The 17,051-nt window shown below is 27.2% G+C and overlaps 1 protein-coding gene and 1 long non-coding RNA gene across 3 annotated transcripts in view; one reads left to right on the forward strand and one right to left on the reverse strand.

Annotated features, from left to right (window-relative positions):
* Positions 1-11,854: 11,854 nt before the first annotated feature.
* On the reverse strand, positions 11,855-15,327 carry LOC133667096 (uncharacterized). Of its 2 annotated transcripts, XR_009832249.1 has the most exons (3): positions 13,284-15,327; positions 12,331-13,030; positions 11,855-12,246 (listed from the first exon to the last, which is right to left on the reverse strand). It is a non-coding gene; the product is annotated as an uncharacterized LOC133667096 (long non-coding RNA). The 2 variants fall into 2 exon arrangements; XR_009832248.1 differs by having other exon boundaries at positions 12,107-13,030.
* The window catches only part of LOC108002506 (poly(rC)-binding protein 3), a 441,044-nt gene continuing 437,228 nt past the window's right edge, over positions 13,236-17,051 (forward strand). Inside the window, exon 1 of the mRNA XM_062083263.1 lies at positions 13,236-13,362. The gene's annotated coding sequence lies outside the window, so the exon portion shown is untranslated. The remainder of the gene's footprint in view (positions 13,363-17,051) is intronic.

Below are 17,051 nucleotides of genomic sequence, written 5' to 3' on the forward strand. Positions count from 1 at the left end.
TAAAATTTAGAATACTAATCATGTCATATTATATAATATCATACTATATAATATTTATAATTTTAGAATTTCTACTTATTTTATTCCATTAATATTTTATGATTCTTTAATTTTTTTTATTCTTTATAATTTTCATTTAGTTTCACTATCAATTCTATCAGTATCGATATCTACTAATAATATTTATTACTAATCTGCTAATTTAATCTTTCATATCTTTTTTGTTTATTGTTTATTTTTGCTAAATTGTGAATTTTTACTATTATTATTCAAATATGTGATTGAATATTATAAACAATAGATATTAATTAGTATATATATGGTGTTAAAAAGACACGTTTCTTCCTTTCTCAATCTTCATCTTTCTTTTCGTTTCACGGAACTGTTTCGTATTGTTTATCATCGCGTAAGCAAATATGATCATACAATGGTTGCAAACTTGGCTGGGTTGTCACAAAAGGTTGATTCTTCGCGAAGTGTCCGCGAGGATTACATTGAGCGTGATTTCACGGTATCAGACATGGAAAAAGGAACTAGAGCGGACGTCCGCCCGTCTCGAAAGTCCGCGAAATTCAATCGTTGCATGGATGCCCGTGTCGGGGTGTCAATTCAAAGCAACGTAATCTGTGTTCAGCTCGACCAATAATCGGCTTATTGATTTCGATTCGAGGCTAAAACACCGTCCACAACAATGTTCATCGAGGCGAGTTGTTTTTCATTTTTTCTTTTTACGTTCTTTGTCTTTTCCAATTGACAATCGAGCTTCTGAGTATGGGGACGATTTTAATTTATTTTTAGAGGCGGATGTCCAGGACGTGGTATTTACAACGCGATAGAAAAAGGGAAATAGGTGTAATTTAATTCCTCTGCATAGAAATGATATTTTTGTTTTTAGTTTGGTGCGGTTTTTTTTTATTGAAAACGTTTTTTATTATGTGATTATCTTTCATCGAGGATTATTTATATTACATTTATTAGTTTTATTAAGTTTAATAAATTTAGTGAATGTATTATTTTAAAAGAATTTCAATAATTAAATTTGAATTTTATTCTAGTTAATAATTCTATGTACAAATAATAAAGAATTGAGAATTTTATTCGAAACAAAATAACGAACAATAATTTGTTATAATAATAGATTTTAAACACGTTTTTATTTTAAAAAGTAGAAAATTAATTTCATTCTATATAAAATAAAAACAAAATTATTTTCAAATAATTTTTTCGAATTAAATTAACGAATATATTTCACACAAAAAAAAATTACAAATTTTTTATAACGCGATGATATTTTACGCTCAAAATTTATCTCGTTTTAAACATTACATCAAAAAAATATCTAAATTACGATAAATCTGTCATTATAGAAATCGAAAAGAATTTCCGCAGAAAGAAGAAAATAACGTGCAAAAAGTTATAGCAAATATTAGATAATATTTGATCGTTTGAAATTATATAATGAAAAATAAAATAAAATAATTTGATTCAACTTATTCAGTTCAGTTATTAAATTGAATAACATAGAGAAATATCTTTATTCGAGTAAAGTAAATAAAATCTAGCTCCATAAATATATTTTATTTTTAAATACTTTATTTCAATATTATCTTGAGCTTGATAAACAAGCTACGAAAATGTAATTGAAATGATTTATCGCATCGGACATTATTTCGAAAAATAATTAAGTTGAAGAAAAACGCGCGACACGTAGACTCGTAGACGCGAAATTAATATTGGAAACTCGTATCTTACAATGCATTTCAATTTCATCGGGAGTTAATTAACCGTGGTATGAACCGCATACCTATCGTTTCATTTTTTCCCCTGTATTTTGTTTAATTTCTATCTACCTTGTTCGCGTTCAATTTGTTAAAACGCTGAATTTTCGGAATTTTTCTACGCGGAAAAAAAGGAGCGTTAATTAGTTGCAATTTAAACGTTGGCAAAAACAAGAATGATCTTTTTTTTTTTTTTTCCTCGCGCAGATTTCGATGGTAGAAATTTTTTCCCTTTTTTTTTCTTTTTTCGTCGGTAGAATGTAAGTACAGTCGGTCGTAAAAGTATTCGTTTATATTATCGCGCAAGGAAATCCATTTAATCCGCAAATTTTAATAAAAATATGTAAAGTGTAATTGCATGCAGCAATTTCAAATTTAAAGTAAGTGAAATCAACAGTTAAATTTTCAATGAAAGAATACTTTTTACAAAAAGGAAGATTAAAATTTGAACACACTTTAAGATTTTATTTTTCTAAACTCTTGAAATATTTTATATTTTATATGACATTGCAAAACACGATATTTGATAAAATATAAAGATAAAAAGAAATATATGCAGATAAATTAGATTGATTTTTTGTTATTTAAAATTTTCATTAATACAATTACAGCAATAAAAATATATTTCATCTTTGAAACATCATAATATTTTGTATTTGATTATTTATACCTTTCTGCATATCATATGGATTCTATACATTTCTAAATAGATCTAATAGATCTAAATTTTCTACACATATATAAATTTTCACGTGTAAATAAATCTCGAATAACATTTTTGTACACCAAATTTTCTTTTGATCTCTAGAATTAACAAAGTTATCCCATGATGAAACAAAATTATTGTTGGTTTTGATAACACAATTTGTTAATTTATCTTGAAATATTTATTAATAATAATAAGTATATGAACATTTTTGCGACTGACTGTACAGAATCGTTTGTATAAACAGACCATCACTTTGGTTGCGTTTAATTACGACGACGATTAATCCCTACAGTTGTAAATATTCAAATTTCGATGACGTTTTACGCTGGTTTCGTTGGGCATCGTCACGATAAAATAAAATTGCGATATTTTCTCTTTCCACTTAGATGTATGACGCAGAGGCAGGGATGAGAGTTTTTATAAACTTTTCGTGTATTTATGAATATTTTGTCACGCGTTAAATTACGATGTTACAAGGTTGCTTTTCATTTTGTAGCACCACTCTCGGGGAATTGAGATGAGACAGAATGTAATTTATTTATGTGAATATAAAAATTCAAAAACTCGTATGAAAATAGAAAGGAAAAAGAATCTATAGAATAGAAATTGTGATAAATGATTTATGATGTGATAATGATTTATAAAATTTAATTCTTTATAGATAACAAAAACATTCAATTTTTTGATTAAATCTCATATAACAGATAATTTCTATGAATAAAGATTTTATTTATATGTTAAATAATGTAATAAATATTTTATTTATGTTTTGTACGTATATATATTTTTTTTGCTTGTTCTTTACGATACATTATCACGATTACAATAGAAAACAATTAAAAATAGTTACATAGAATTAAAAATAAGAAGAAAGAAATCGAATTCATCAGAACAAATACATTTTATCAAATATATTTTGATACAGAGTAAGTTGAAATTGAGTTCAAATTTTTATTCACAAAATTCAGTGAAAATGAAAACTTTTTAATATTTTATCTTTTTATTGCGATTCGATTTCATGTTTCAAATTTCATATAACTCGTTTCCACGAATTGCTTCACAAAACATAGATCAATGGAATTTCGAACAATATCCATTTTCGAAAATTAAACTCTGTCATAAAGAATTTCACATTCATTTGATTATTTCTATTGATTTAATTTTTATAGCTGAATGAATCGTTTCGATGTTTTCTGTGAATCTTTATCATGAAAGAGAATTGTTTTTGAAAATTAATCATACAGTCGAAGCAATAAACAAAAATCACTACCATAATTAAAAAAAAAGTGATTCAATAATTATTATAGGAAATACATTATAGTGTACTTAATTTTTTTATTTTATTTTTCTTTTATTTTATCCAATACAAAATTAAATATTATTATTTATCATACGTATATTGAAAAATATTGTTCATCTACTTATTGCTATAATGAATCTTCTAGTTACAAAGTGATAATTAATATAAAATAAAATATTAAAAAAAAGAATTATATATTGTACATAATCTATTTTAATAGTAGAAGAAAATGTTTCAAAATTGCTTAGTTCCTAAAAAGAAATAATATCAATAACTTACATAGAATATAAAAATTAAAATTTCATTTCTTTAATTCAATAATATGTTTCTTTTTATCTATCTTTTAGAATATTTTAAGACAAATATAATAATTTATAACTCAACCTCTTTTATTATTTTCCTACGTTCTTTATGAATTTCCAGCAACTTTCTCTTCTTTTTGCCAAAAAGTCGATGCAAGATTCAGTTCCAATTACAGTGTGGACGTCACCTAACATCGTCCCTGACCGTCACTGTTATCGTATCCGACGCTTCATTGACCACGCGTCATGTGTGCGCCACGCATGGTTACATATGCACCTGTATACGTGTAGATGTCCATGTACACACTGACACGCAGCTGTACACACCTGGCAAGTTCGTTACACGGCTTGTGTTGTCCCGTGGCCACGTGTAACCCGTCGAGATTGCTACTCTTAGTCACTCGCTTTGCGCTTCTGTAAATAGGGGTGTGTTTCCGGGAGAAAAACGACTGATTCCGGCGGAATTTGGATGATGGTGACACGGTTGGATGGTGTAGCATCTCGAAAAAAGCGTGGAAAATTTGGGAAAATTGTTGGCTTGATATTTTTGGGGAATTATTGGTTTGATTTTTTGAGAAAAGCATGGAAATGATTAGCATATCTTTGAATGTAAAAATAAATCAATTACAAAATCAAATGTAAAATTGATATATAAAAAAAAATTGTATAATTTAATTTAAAAAAAAAAATGTGATTGCATTTTGCAAATATAAGATATAATATATTCATTTAAAATTTGAAATATTATTTCTTTATTTAATTATTAACTTGTAATTCATTTAATATTAGTATTATTCTATAGAATCTAAATGTTTATTTTATATTTCATAAATAAAACGATGAAAATAATTCAATTACATTTCCATGTATATTTTCATATTCTCATATATCATAAAACAAAAAAATATAAAATACGAATTCGGTTCTAGTATTAAAAAATTTTTCGTTTCAAAATATTTATTTTTCCTTTTATCTAAAATAAACGTATCAGCAAAAAAGAAACGTATTAATTCCTTGTTAAAAAATTAATTTTCCAATACAATATTTATCTCTTATCGCGAATTAATCATTCGTAGAAGTAATATTTTTAATATGTACACGAGTTTTAAAGGTTTCTTGATCCTCGATTTCATTCGAAGAGTTTTTTTTTTTTTTCTTTAACTTTCGTATAAAGTATCAATTTAAAAGTTTGTGCAAGGTATTAAGAAGAAAATTCGGTAAGTAACATATGCTATTTGCATTCAGTCGTTTCATTTGAATATGCTTCTCTTTGAGAAGAGAATTTTTGATGCTGAGAATCTTGATAAATCTTATAAAATGAAGATGTGTTGAATTTTCCCTCTATATCTTTGAAATATCATATCTGACAACTGTCGTTTAATATAAAAAAATTCAATATGATACGCATTTAAAAAGATCCTATTATAAAGAATGTCTCACACAACTGAGCTACATCTTTAACATTATTAGAAATAGAAAAAAAATTGAATAGAATTGAATAAAATGGAAGTATTAAGTATTCAGATATTTCATTGAAATATAATAAAAAAAATCTTTCAGGTAATAATAGTTCAATCAAATAATTTTTAAGTTTAATATTATTATAGTATGTTACAATATAATAAAATCTTATCACAACACAACATATATAAAATTCAATCAATTTTTAGTACCTAAGAAATAAGGGAGAAAAAATAAAGAATGATCATTTGTGAAATAAGCATTTACATTGAATCTTTATACATTGAATATAAACAAAAATTTACAAATATAAAAAAACATATAAAGAAATTCATATTTACATGTAATATTATTATGTGTAATTATTATGTATATAACTATATTATATATATTTATATAAAGAAATAAAAAAACTTAATCTATTTTTATTTGGAAAGAATGAAAAATGAAAAATGATATATTAAAATAATATAAGTAATCATTTTAATTAAACAAAAAATATTTTAATTCACAATTCAAATCTGATTGTAAATATAAATAAATAGTATTTGATATGTATATTAAATAATACACTATTTTCAAATAATGTTTATTCGAAAATATTTCAGTTTTGTGTTATGTTCCTTTCACTTTATTCACTTCTGGATGCGTCACAGTTGTCAGATCAGCCTAACGTCTTAATATCTCAGCTCAGACGATTTACATCTTTCTTGCTGCCTTTGGAGCTGTTAATCTCCCAATGCTGAATGTCTGAATGAGCGTCGAATGCGTTATCCAGCTCGTCTGATGACTGAGATGAGCTAATTAAGGGAAATTCCAATTATATCTGTTGCAAAGACGCGATTCGATGTTATGTCTTTCCTTTCCACGAGATATCAGATTATCTGTTAAAAGACTTTAAATCATAGTTGCTGATTCAACTTTTTAGAAAAACTTAATTAAAAGATAGCAATTATAATTGCAAGAATTTTTTGTGTCCTTACTGTTTTGAAATATTTTAATTAAAAAATTTTTGTATCGAGAATTTTCATATAGTTGCTGAGAATTTTCTAATTTTGAATCGTTCTTGAATTTCTGATTTGTCTGAATTAATTCATGCTGTCTCACGAAGAAACTTATGTATTTTAAAAATCTGATTTTATTGTAATTTTGTATAAAACGTAAAATAGATTATAGAGCAATTTATTTTTCAGAAAAATTTCTTTCCGTGAAACTCTCCAATTTCTTACTATTTTCTCATGTTTTGTGTATTCATTTGGAAATAACAGAGTAATAGAATTTTTTTAATTGTAAGCATAATCGTATTGCAAAGTCAAAATGTTACTTGGTCTATAAATAAGTTTTGGTCTGTAAATAAGTTTTGATATATATTTTTTTCGCGCCATTTTGTTTTTTTTGTTATTTTTTTTCCATTTCCTTTCTATTCAATAAATAAGCAACATTTTCGTACAAGAATTTTTCTTTCGATTAGCATAATAATATTCTAGAGATAAACCATCTTTATCAAATTATCCTTTCATATCTTAACGCAAATTCAAACTTTCCATTTTGGATGATTCATCCACAAGTAAAAGATTGTTTTCATCTGCATTTCACCAAAATGAAATCATCAAAGTAGAGCCAGTTTCTATTTTCGATGATAAACGATAAATTATTTCCATAGTGACAGTCAAATTTGTTATCCAATAACAAACGATAATGTATCCATACAAAATTGTACTAACAAAGTTTGAAAATATCTTTTTCAAAAACGTATAGAAACATCTTTAAAGGCATATCGAAATAAGAAAACAAATATTCTCAAAAAAGTATATAAACCTATATATAAAGAATTATATTTATTATTACTACTACGTCACTATTACTCGATGCCTTGAATAATAAAATATTCGATCAACTTATTAAAATAACTTAAATTATTCTTAACTTCAACTTAAAATTTTTAACTGATTTTGACTAGTTAAGTCGAATCGAATTCAATCATCATAGAAGTCCAGAAAAAACGTGAATTCGTCTTTTACGTCCTCCGAGCAAGAATCGGCTCGTTGTTCCAAATAAATCCATCGTGAGGAGGAAGGGCGACGTGCAGGTAGGTCATGGTGTAAAAACGTAACGGCCACATAATTCGCAAGCCTGGGGACTTCCAATCGTCTACACTTCAAAGGGAGAGAGGCTGGGTTGGCTTGTGAACACGGGACACGACCGGTTCGAGGCCACCTTCGCACGCGCGAATAGCCAGTAGTGGCAACCGAGCGCGAACGTTTATTTTTAGTGCAATTTGTCGCTCGAACGATGCCATAAAGCGAAGGCTACACATCGTGTGTGTACCGGCCTATAGAAATTTTCACGTGTTTGTACCCACGACTAAACGTCACTCGCATCGTTAAATGTGTCGACGGCGGACGATACGTGAGCGGGGAGGGCGAGGAGCCCGCTTTATAAACCATCCCGTTTGGCCTTTCGTATCATCCGCCCGATGCTCACCACGAAGCAACCGGTTCCAATGGATTGTCGATCCGACGTTGCCTCTTCTTTTGTGTTTTCTCGCTCGTGTGTGTTCAAGTTTCGACGTATCGAGATTATAATAGCGTGTTTGAGTTAAGTAACACGCGGTAATACGTGTTTTTGTATTTTGGCGATTATACATTATAATTCGGCTAAATTATTCCGAGGAATTTAGCCTACAATGACTCGAATAATTCGTATATTCGACTGGACGAAATTTTATACATTTTCAAATGCATAAAAAAATAATTGTTTCGATGTAATGTTACAATCATACATCGAAACTCTTATGCGTTAAAATTTTGAATCCTTTTTCTTAAACGTTTACAGATTGAAACATGTATATAGGTCACATTTCGATTGTTGAGAAATATAATTAAATTTTTTAAGAAATTGTTTAAATTTCAATTTTATCAAGTCTCAAAACGTCTATTTTAATTTAAATCGTTATAAATTATTAATACGTTTTTTATTTATTTTTTTTTTCAAATTAGAATTTTATACAATGTGTAATGATTTGTCAATGATTTTTTATATGTTCCACGTCGTTCCACGCAATGACAATTGAATTGATATGAAAAGTAGAAATTCTTTTTCACTGCCATATTTGATTTGCAAAACTTTGCAAAACTAAATTAAAATTAATGATATGTACAGGCACAATTCAGCGGATTTTTTGATTTAACCATATTTATGAATTAATTTTAAGCTATGTTATATCATAATATACGCATTTCTACCATTGTTTATTTATTTTATTTTAAAGAAATAAACGGTAATAATATTTCTAACTTTAGTTGGCAATTTTTTTATTTCTTTCAATCTTTGAGCGGTCGATGCAATATGTCTTCTTACAGTACTTTTTTCATTTTTTTATTTTGTAATTTTCAGTTTTATCGTTTTTATTGATATTTTGTTAAATTATCATGATTTAGGCTCATATCTGACCATCATATCTATCGGATAATTTATATAGAATTGTCGAGGATAGCATTTTTTCCTTAATATCTGTTTCTTTAGAATATCATTTTCAATTATTAAGGTCCAGTTTATTGTACGCTTGTCAAATTTCTAAGTTAATTGCCTGTTACAATTTTTTGCTATATCTGCCACGCAGATGTTTAAGGATTCAAATCACTTTGTATATTGATTATTATATATTTTCTTTTTTATTTCATACTAATTAAATGCAATATTATTTTTTTTATATATTTATTAATCATATTTTTATATCGTATAAATTTTTAATAAAATAAAATTATAATTATACAATACTGCATCAGTATTATTTTTTAAAACTTAAATCTCCATATAAATCTCAAAACCTGGAGAAATATAATTTTATCCAATTAACTCCTATTATTCGAACCATTGTGCGTTCTTTCGAAAGAAAATAAACTCTTTGTGTATGCAATTCTTTACAAGAAAATTTATGATAGGGAGGAAATTTATATTAATTGCCATAGTTTGCGGCAGTGTGCAATAAATAGTAATAAGGATAAATCGCTGGAAATTTAATAGTATTACCGGTAATGGTACAACATGTCCACAAGTATTATTTTCTTTATTTTTCCAACACCGTTCACTGATAGATACATTTATTTAAAAATAATAATTTTGAAAACAAAATGGAATTACTTTCGATTAATTTGGTTCCTTTTAATGGTAACTATTTTATCTAATAACTATTTTAATGGTAAGCGATACTAGCCACGTGGCCATTAATTCTCGTGGCCAACATCCAATATATCCATATTCTTATTTTGAAAATTATCTCATTTCAGAAATAATATAAAAATTATACGATCGATCGAGTTAAAGTATCGAAGCATTTTTCGACGAAATAAATCCTACTGACAATTAGAAGAACGATCAGATATTCGCAATTTCGAGTTTTTAATTCAAATATTTAATCGAAAAATCGCGGATTATTCTCATAATTTTGCGAAATTGACGTTCGATATTTTCGAACATCGTCAAAAAACGCGATATCGATTAGTTTAAATTTGAATAATATTCGAAATGACGCATAACGAAGCTCGGCAAGCGTATAATGCTTCATTACGCGTGATGATGCGATGAAATTAATTAATAAAATTCCGGCCGCCGAGTTCCATCCACGTGTACGTATTATCTCGCCGCTCAAGAGGGTTTAAATCAAAATCAACCCAATAGACTCGCGAACCCGGCCGAGAGAGAATTAAAATCAAAATCAAATTTACAGTTGATAATCCTGAGGAAACAAAAGCCGCTCGACCATTTCCCACTGTGTTTGTTTCATTCTTCTCGGATCGATTCTCCTTTCTTTCACTATCGTGTTATGCTATAAGATTTATTTAATCTGTTACGATTCTACCATTTCGGTTATCGTTTGTTTTTAAAAAATTTTTTTCAAAAATTATAAATATTTTTAAAAAATTAATTTCAAAAAAGTACATGTAAAGAAGTATATAGTGTACATATATATTTTTATTATTTCCTTAAAAAAATTGAAATAATAAAAATTGATTGAATGTTAATATATTACAATTACACAATATGTTATACAATATATTATTACAAATTTTATTATAAATTATTCCAAAAAAACAAATGTTAATATATTACAATTACATAATATATTATTATTGTATATTTCAATTACACGTTCTTATAATTAAATATTTTCCAAATTTTATTATAAATCATTTCCAAAAGAGCAAATATTAATATGTTATAATTACACAATATGTTATATAATATATTATTAAAAAATTTTATTACAAGTCATTCCAAAAGAACAAATGTTAATATATTACAGTTACACAATATATTATTACAAATTTTACAAATTAGATTATTATTACAAATTAGAAAATATTCCAAAAAAACAAATATTAATATATACATAATATATTATTATTGCATGTTTCAATGATCATATTCTTATAATTATTATTATATTATAATTATAATTATAATTATTATTCTTATATAAATATTTCAAATTTTATTATAAATCATTTCCTAAAGAACAAATATTAATATATTATAATTATACAATATGTTACACAATATATTATTACAAATTTTATTACAAATCATTCCAAAAAAAAAATGTTAATATATTACAATTATATAATATATTATTATTGTATGTTTCAATTGCACATTCTTATAATTAAATATTTTCCAAATTTTATTATAAATCATTTCCAAAAGAATAAATGTTAATATATTACAGTTATACAATATATTATTATAAATTTTATTACAAATCATTCCAAAAAAACAGATGTTAATATACTACAATTACACAATGTTACACAATATATTATTGCAAATCATTCCAAAAGAAAAAATGTTAATATATTATAATCACACAATATGTAACACAATATATTTTATTACAAATCATTCCAAAAGAACAAATGTTAATATTACAGTTGCATAATATGTTACACAATATATTATTATAAATTTTATTAGAAAAGATTCCGAAAGAATCACACAATATATTATTACAAATTTCATTACAAATCATACCAAAAGAAGAAATATTAATATATTACAGTTACACAATATATTATTATAAATTTTATTATAAATCATTCCAAAAGAACAAATGTTAATATATTACAGTTATACAATATGTTACACAATATATTATTACAAATTTTATCAGAAAACATTCCAAAAAAATAAATGTTAATATATTATTATTGTATGTTTCAATTGCACATTCTTATAATTAAATATTTTCCAAATTTTATTATAAATCATTTCCAAAAGAATAAATGTTAATATATTACAATTACAAAATATGTTATACAATATATTATTACAAATTTTATTACAAGTCATTTCAAAAGAACAAATGTTAATATATTATAATTACATAATATATTATTATTGTATGTTTCAATGATTATATTCTTATAATTATTATTATATTATAATTATAATTATAATTATTATTCTTGTATTAAATATTTCCCAAATTTTATTATAAATCATTTCCAAAAGAACAAATATTAATATACTATAATTATAGAATATGTTACACAATATATTATAAATTATAAATTTTATTAGAAAACATTCCAAAAAAACAAATGTTAATATATTACAATTACATAATATATTATTGTCTGTTTCAATAATCATATTCTTATAATTAAATATTTCCCAAATTTTATTATAAATCATTTCCTAAAAAACAAATATTAATATATTACAATTATATAATACATACATCACACAATATATGATTACCTCATGTTTCAATGTACATACCGTTTAAAATCAAAACTCGAAACTCGAAACACGATTGTTAAACTCTCCCCGTTTCGCGATCAAGTTTAATCTACTCGAATCTCTGATCGATAAATCTTTTTCCCGTTCTTCGTTCACGAGGCAACGCTTCATTTGCACCGCGACTAATTTTTCCTCCCTTCTCCTTTTCCACACCCCTCCCTCTCCTCCTCCCCCTCCTCCAACGAAAAGAAAAAAGGGTTGGAAGCAGGTCCGAAATATCGTTCATTATGTTCACAAGCTTTGGTTACCTTTGCCACCGTCACACAGCGTAGGCCCCCGATCTTCAGCCATCCGATTACAGGTTCGGTTCGTTCGTAGGCCGATGCTCGTTTCATAGCGATCAGATCCTTCCACATGGCAGATCAAAACTGGGGAAATCGACGACGTGCACGACCAACGAGCACGGGCCATCTGACACGAAAAGAGAAAGAGAGAGAGAGAGGCACCACTTCCGGTTCTGTTCGCCGAGAGCCAGTCAGAAAGAATTAACCGGATAACGCGTGTACCAGCCTGTGCACACGAATTCAAACCCTCTTCCTCCCTCGTGCTCCTCTACGCGAGATCTTCTTTTCGTTCTTCGTCTTAGTTCCATTTTAGAGCTCGCGGATGAACGATTTTTCGATAATCTCGAGGAGATTAATTGAAGAAAGTTGCGGTTTCGAAGTGTAACTATATTCGTCTAACGTGATAAATAAATTATATAACGTGAAGAAAATTTATTTGAGATCAAAGAATTTCTTTTCTTGCCCTATCTCTTCGTATAATTATAAAGTTGTATATTTGGAAAATTTTAGGCGTTGATTTTAATTGATTCTATATTAATTATATCAATATGCATTTAAAGTATTCGAAGAATCATTGATCAATTTAATTTTTCAGATTGAGGAGGATCAGTCTGACGGTGTTAAAATTTGATTGACCGGATTAATTACCTTTCTGGAATCGGATGCTTTCTCAAATACAACTTCGTATTTGCGTATTTGAGTTGTCCAAAGAAGCTGCAGTATGCCGGTGAGTTGGTACATTAAACTTTGTTGCAAATTCGAGATAGCTGGTCTTCCAGCTTCTCATTTTAGAATGGATGGCAAACCTCAAAGCTTATTTTTATTTTTATTTGCCATGAATGGATGTTGAATTTTTAGAATCGAAATACCCAGAGATTGGCATTTTAACGAGATATAATTTTTATTTCGTCGTGGATAAGGGATTTAGAAAATTTCATTGGATGTTGGATAATACATTTATGAGATAATAAAACGATAAGAACAAGATTGCTTACTTAAAGAGTTTCAATCTTTTCGCATTCTTCTTTACTCTTTTCGAGCATAATTTCCAACTTAAAATTTATTAGAACGAATGTTTTTACTTTTTCCTATTAAAAAAATCTAAATCAAATGATTGAAGCTAAACTTTTTCTGATAATAAAAATATTACTCGTGATACTGCTTTAAAGTGTAGAAAATTGTAGAAAAGTGAAATTCAAAGTGCACATTGTAACATCATAACAAGTAGATGGAATTTGTTTTCTTCACGTTGTATTGAAAAATTGGAAAATTTGTGATTTATAGAATGAGACTCTTAACGTCATACATTATTAATATGATGAAAAGAAAGTAATATTATAGGATAGTAATTATAAAAATATTGTATAATCCATCATATAATTTCCATTTTCTCTTTCAGTAAGAGTAAAGAAATCAATCAAACCTGAGATAAGTCATCCATCAAATGAAAAATTTCATTTCTTTCCACGAGTAATACGAATCTTTCAAATTCCAAACTTTTCAATTTTAATATCATTTTAATTTCTATTATTAAAAAAAAAAAACAATCCAACTTCACTTATACCTACAATATTATATGCTTATAACCTCATACAATTAGAAATAATCCTTAAATTTCCAATATCGTACGAAACAATATACAAAAATTTAATCATTAAATCTGAATCGCGTCAAAAGAGATGGAAAAATTTTTTAAATAACAATTATAAATTCCAAAAAAATATTTTTGCCACGAACCCTTTAATCCATCCTTGCCACAGAAACGAGGAACAAAAAAAAAGAGAAAAATATCCTATCGTAAAGAAATCGCCCTCTAGAAATCCCCTCAATCACATCCGCAAAATCAAAACTCGCAATTTCATCAGTCAACCCGACACATAATCGCCCGCCGACCTTAGTCTACGATCTGTCCCGCGGCTTTAAAGACTCGGGCGAATCGTTGTACCCGATTCAATTACCTTTGAAATCCCTTGTCGTCGGACATTAAAGCCAGAACTAATCCCCGGGACACTGTGCAAGAGCGAAGCTACAAGCGGATGCTCTCACCCCGCCGCTAAGCTTCGTGGAATCCTCTATGGGGTAACGATAATCGATAGAAGGGGGAAAAAAAAGGAAAAAAAGGAAACAGGAGGAAGGGAAAAAGAAAAAAGAGATGGAGAGGAGAGGAGAGGAGAAGTAAAACGCAACGTTGAAACAGTAACGTTGTCACCGCTTGAGTGACGAAATATCTCGTGTCTGGTTGCTTGAAACCGAGTGAAAAACACGGTGGAATGCGGTTTCCTTCGTCCCTTTCGCAAATAATGTCGTTATTTGAATAAGAATCAGTTGATAAACTGCGAATTCTTGCAGTTGTGTATGTACGCGTCCCCTCGAATCATGGGGCAACGATGCATGGATGAATGAAAAATTGTGGATATGGTTGGACAGTATTGATTTCGTTTCATACGAAAGGAAGTTTTGTAAAAAGCGAAATGATTTGATTTTTAATAAGATCATTGATATTTATAGTTTTAATAAAATAAAATCCTGTAATGATTGATTATTCGAAGTTTTGGTTATGTAAATGTCAATTATTCGAATGATCAAACTTGGAATAATCGATGATACAACGATGTATCGGTTATTTACTTAATTGAATCAATCGATTATTAATTTTCGTAAATCGTAACAAGAAATTTCACTCTTTCCTGTGAATTTATATGATTCTAACACACTTGATTGTATTCTAATTTCCTTTTTAAAAATAATTAGATTATTGCTACGAAACAAAATACTAATACTAAATTTATCTTTATTTATTTATTGATACATTTTTAAAATTTTGGTTATAATGGATAGTGAAAGTAGTTGGTAAAAGAGGAATGTAGAAGATATGTTTAGGACAAAAAAATTAGGTTATTGGTATGAAACAAAATAATATTGAATTTATCTTTTATTCCATCTTTTATAAAAACAATTAGGTCATTGCTATGAAATAAAGTAATATTAAATTTATCTTTTATTCCATTTTCTTCTTAAAAACAATTTATTGCTATAAAATAAAATAATACTGAATTTATCTTTTATTCCATTTTCTTCTTAAAAACAATTTATTGCTATAAAATAAAATAATACTGAATTTATCTTTTTGCTTATCTCTTATTTATTTATTGATTTGTTTTTGAAATTTTGTTTATAGTGAAAAAGGAATGTAGAAGATGTATTTAGAACAAAACAATTAGATCATTGTTAAGAAACAAAGCAATACTGAATTTATCTTTTATTCCATTTTCTTCTTAAAAACAATTTATTGCTATAAAATAAAATAATACTGAATTTATCTTTTTGCTTATTTCTTACTTATTTATTGATTTGTTTTTGAAATTTTGTTTATAGTGAAAAAAAGATATAGATGTATTTAGAACAAAACAATTAGATCACTGCTAAGAAACAAAGTAATACTGAATTTACCTTTTTGCTTATCTCTTACTTATTTATTGATTTGTAATTTTGCTTATAGTGAAAAAGGAATATAGAAGATGTGTTTAGAACAAAGTAATTAAATCAGATTGCTATGAAACAAAGTAATATTAAATTTATCTTTTATTCCATTTTCTTTTTCAAAATAATTAGATTATTTTTATGAAACAAAATAATACTAAATTTATCTTTTTGCTTATCTTTATTTATTTATTTATTTTTGAAATTTATTTTTGGTTATAATGATTAGTGTAGCTTGTAAGAGGAGATGTAGAAGATTTGTTTAGGAAAGTGGTATCGATGTTATTCCGGTTTTGCCGAGTTGATGCTCCGGAAGTTGTGCGTAGTGGCGGATGATGATGAAACTTGTATTATGAAATGCTGTCGACACGTGTTGAGTTTGAATTGTTGTATTGACGTTCAAGTGTCAGACTTTTTTTTTAAATAGCACGTAACATATTTTTACACAATAATTATCGATAATTCGTGTATTGCATATATGCTTGAACTAATTGTCCAACCTAAATTATTTAAACAACGATCACTAAATAAAATCATCACAATCATGTTCAAGATGATAATAATAAAATTATCTTTCTCTAAATATCTATCCTTAAATCTTATCGAAAAATTATTCAGAAGTTTCGAGTGCTGCCAATCTCGAAAATTCCATTCGAGAAATAAAAATTATATATTTTCCTTCAATTTCCGTGATTTATTCGTGCATTCAATTACGCACATATCAATTGGCAATTTTCTGTGTTAGCTCCATGAAAAGTGGCCATTGACCGAATCACCTGACATTCTCCACGTTTCCATCAACTTTCCTTCCGCGTCATTTCCCACTCTCTCTCTCCACAGATTTCTCGGTTCTCCACGGGACATTACGGCACAGATCACGTGCACAATACCTTCAATTTCATCGACCCTCCTTTAATGCGTAGCAATACGTTTTCC

The sequence above is a fragment of the Apis cerana genome, linkage group LG12 (genome assembly GCF_029169275.1).
Source record: "Apis cerana isolate GH-2021 linkage group LG12, AcerK_1.0, whole genome shotgun sequence".
NCBI lineage: Eukaryota > Metazoa > Arthropoda > Insecta > Hymenoptera > Apidae > Apis > Apis cerana.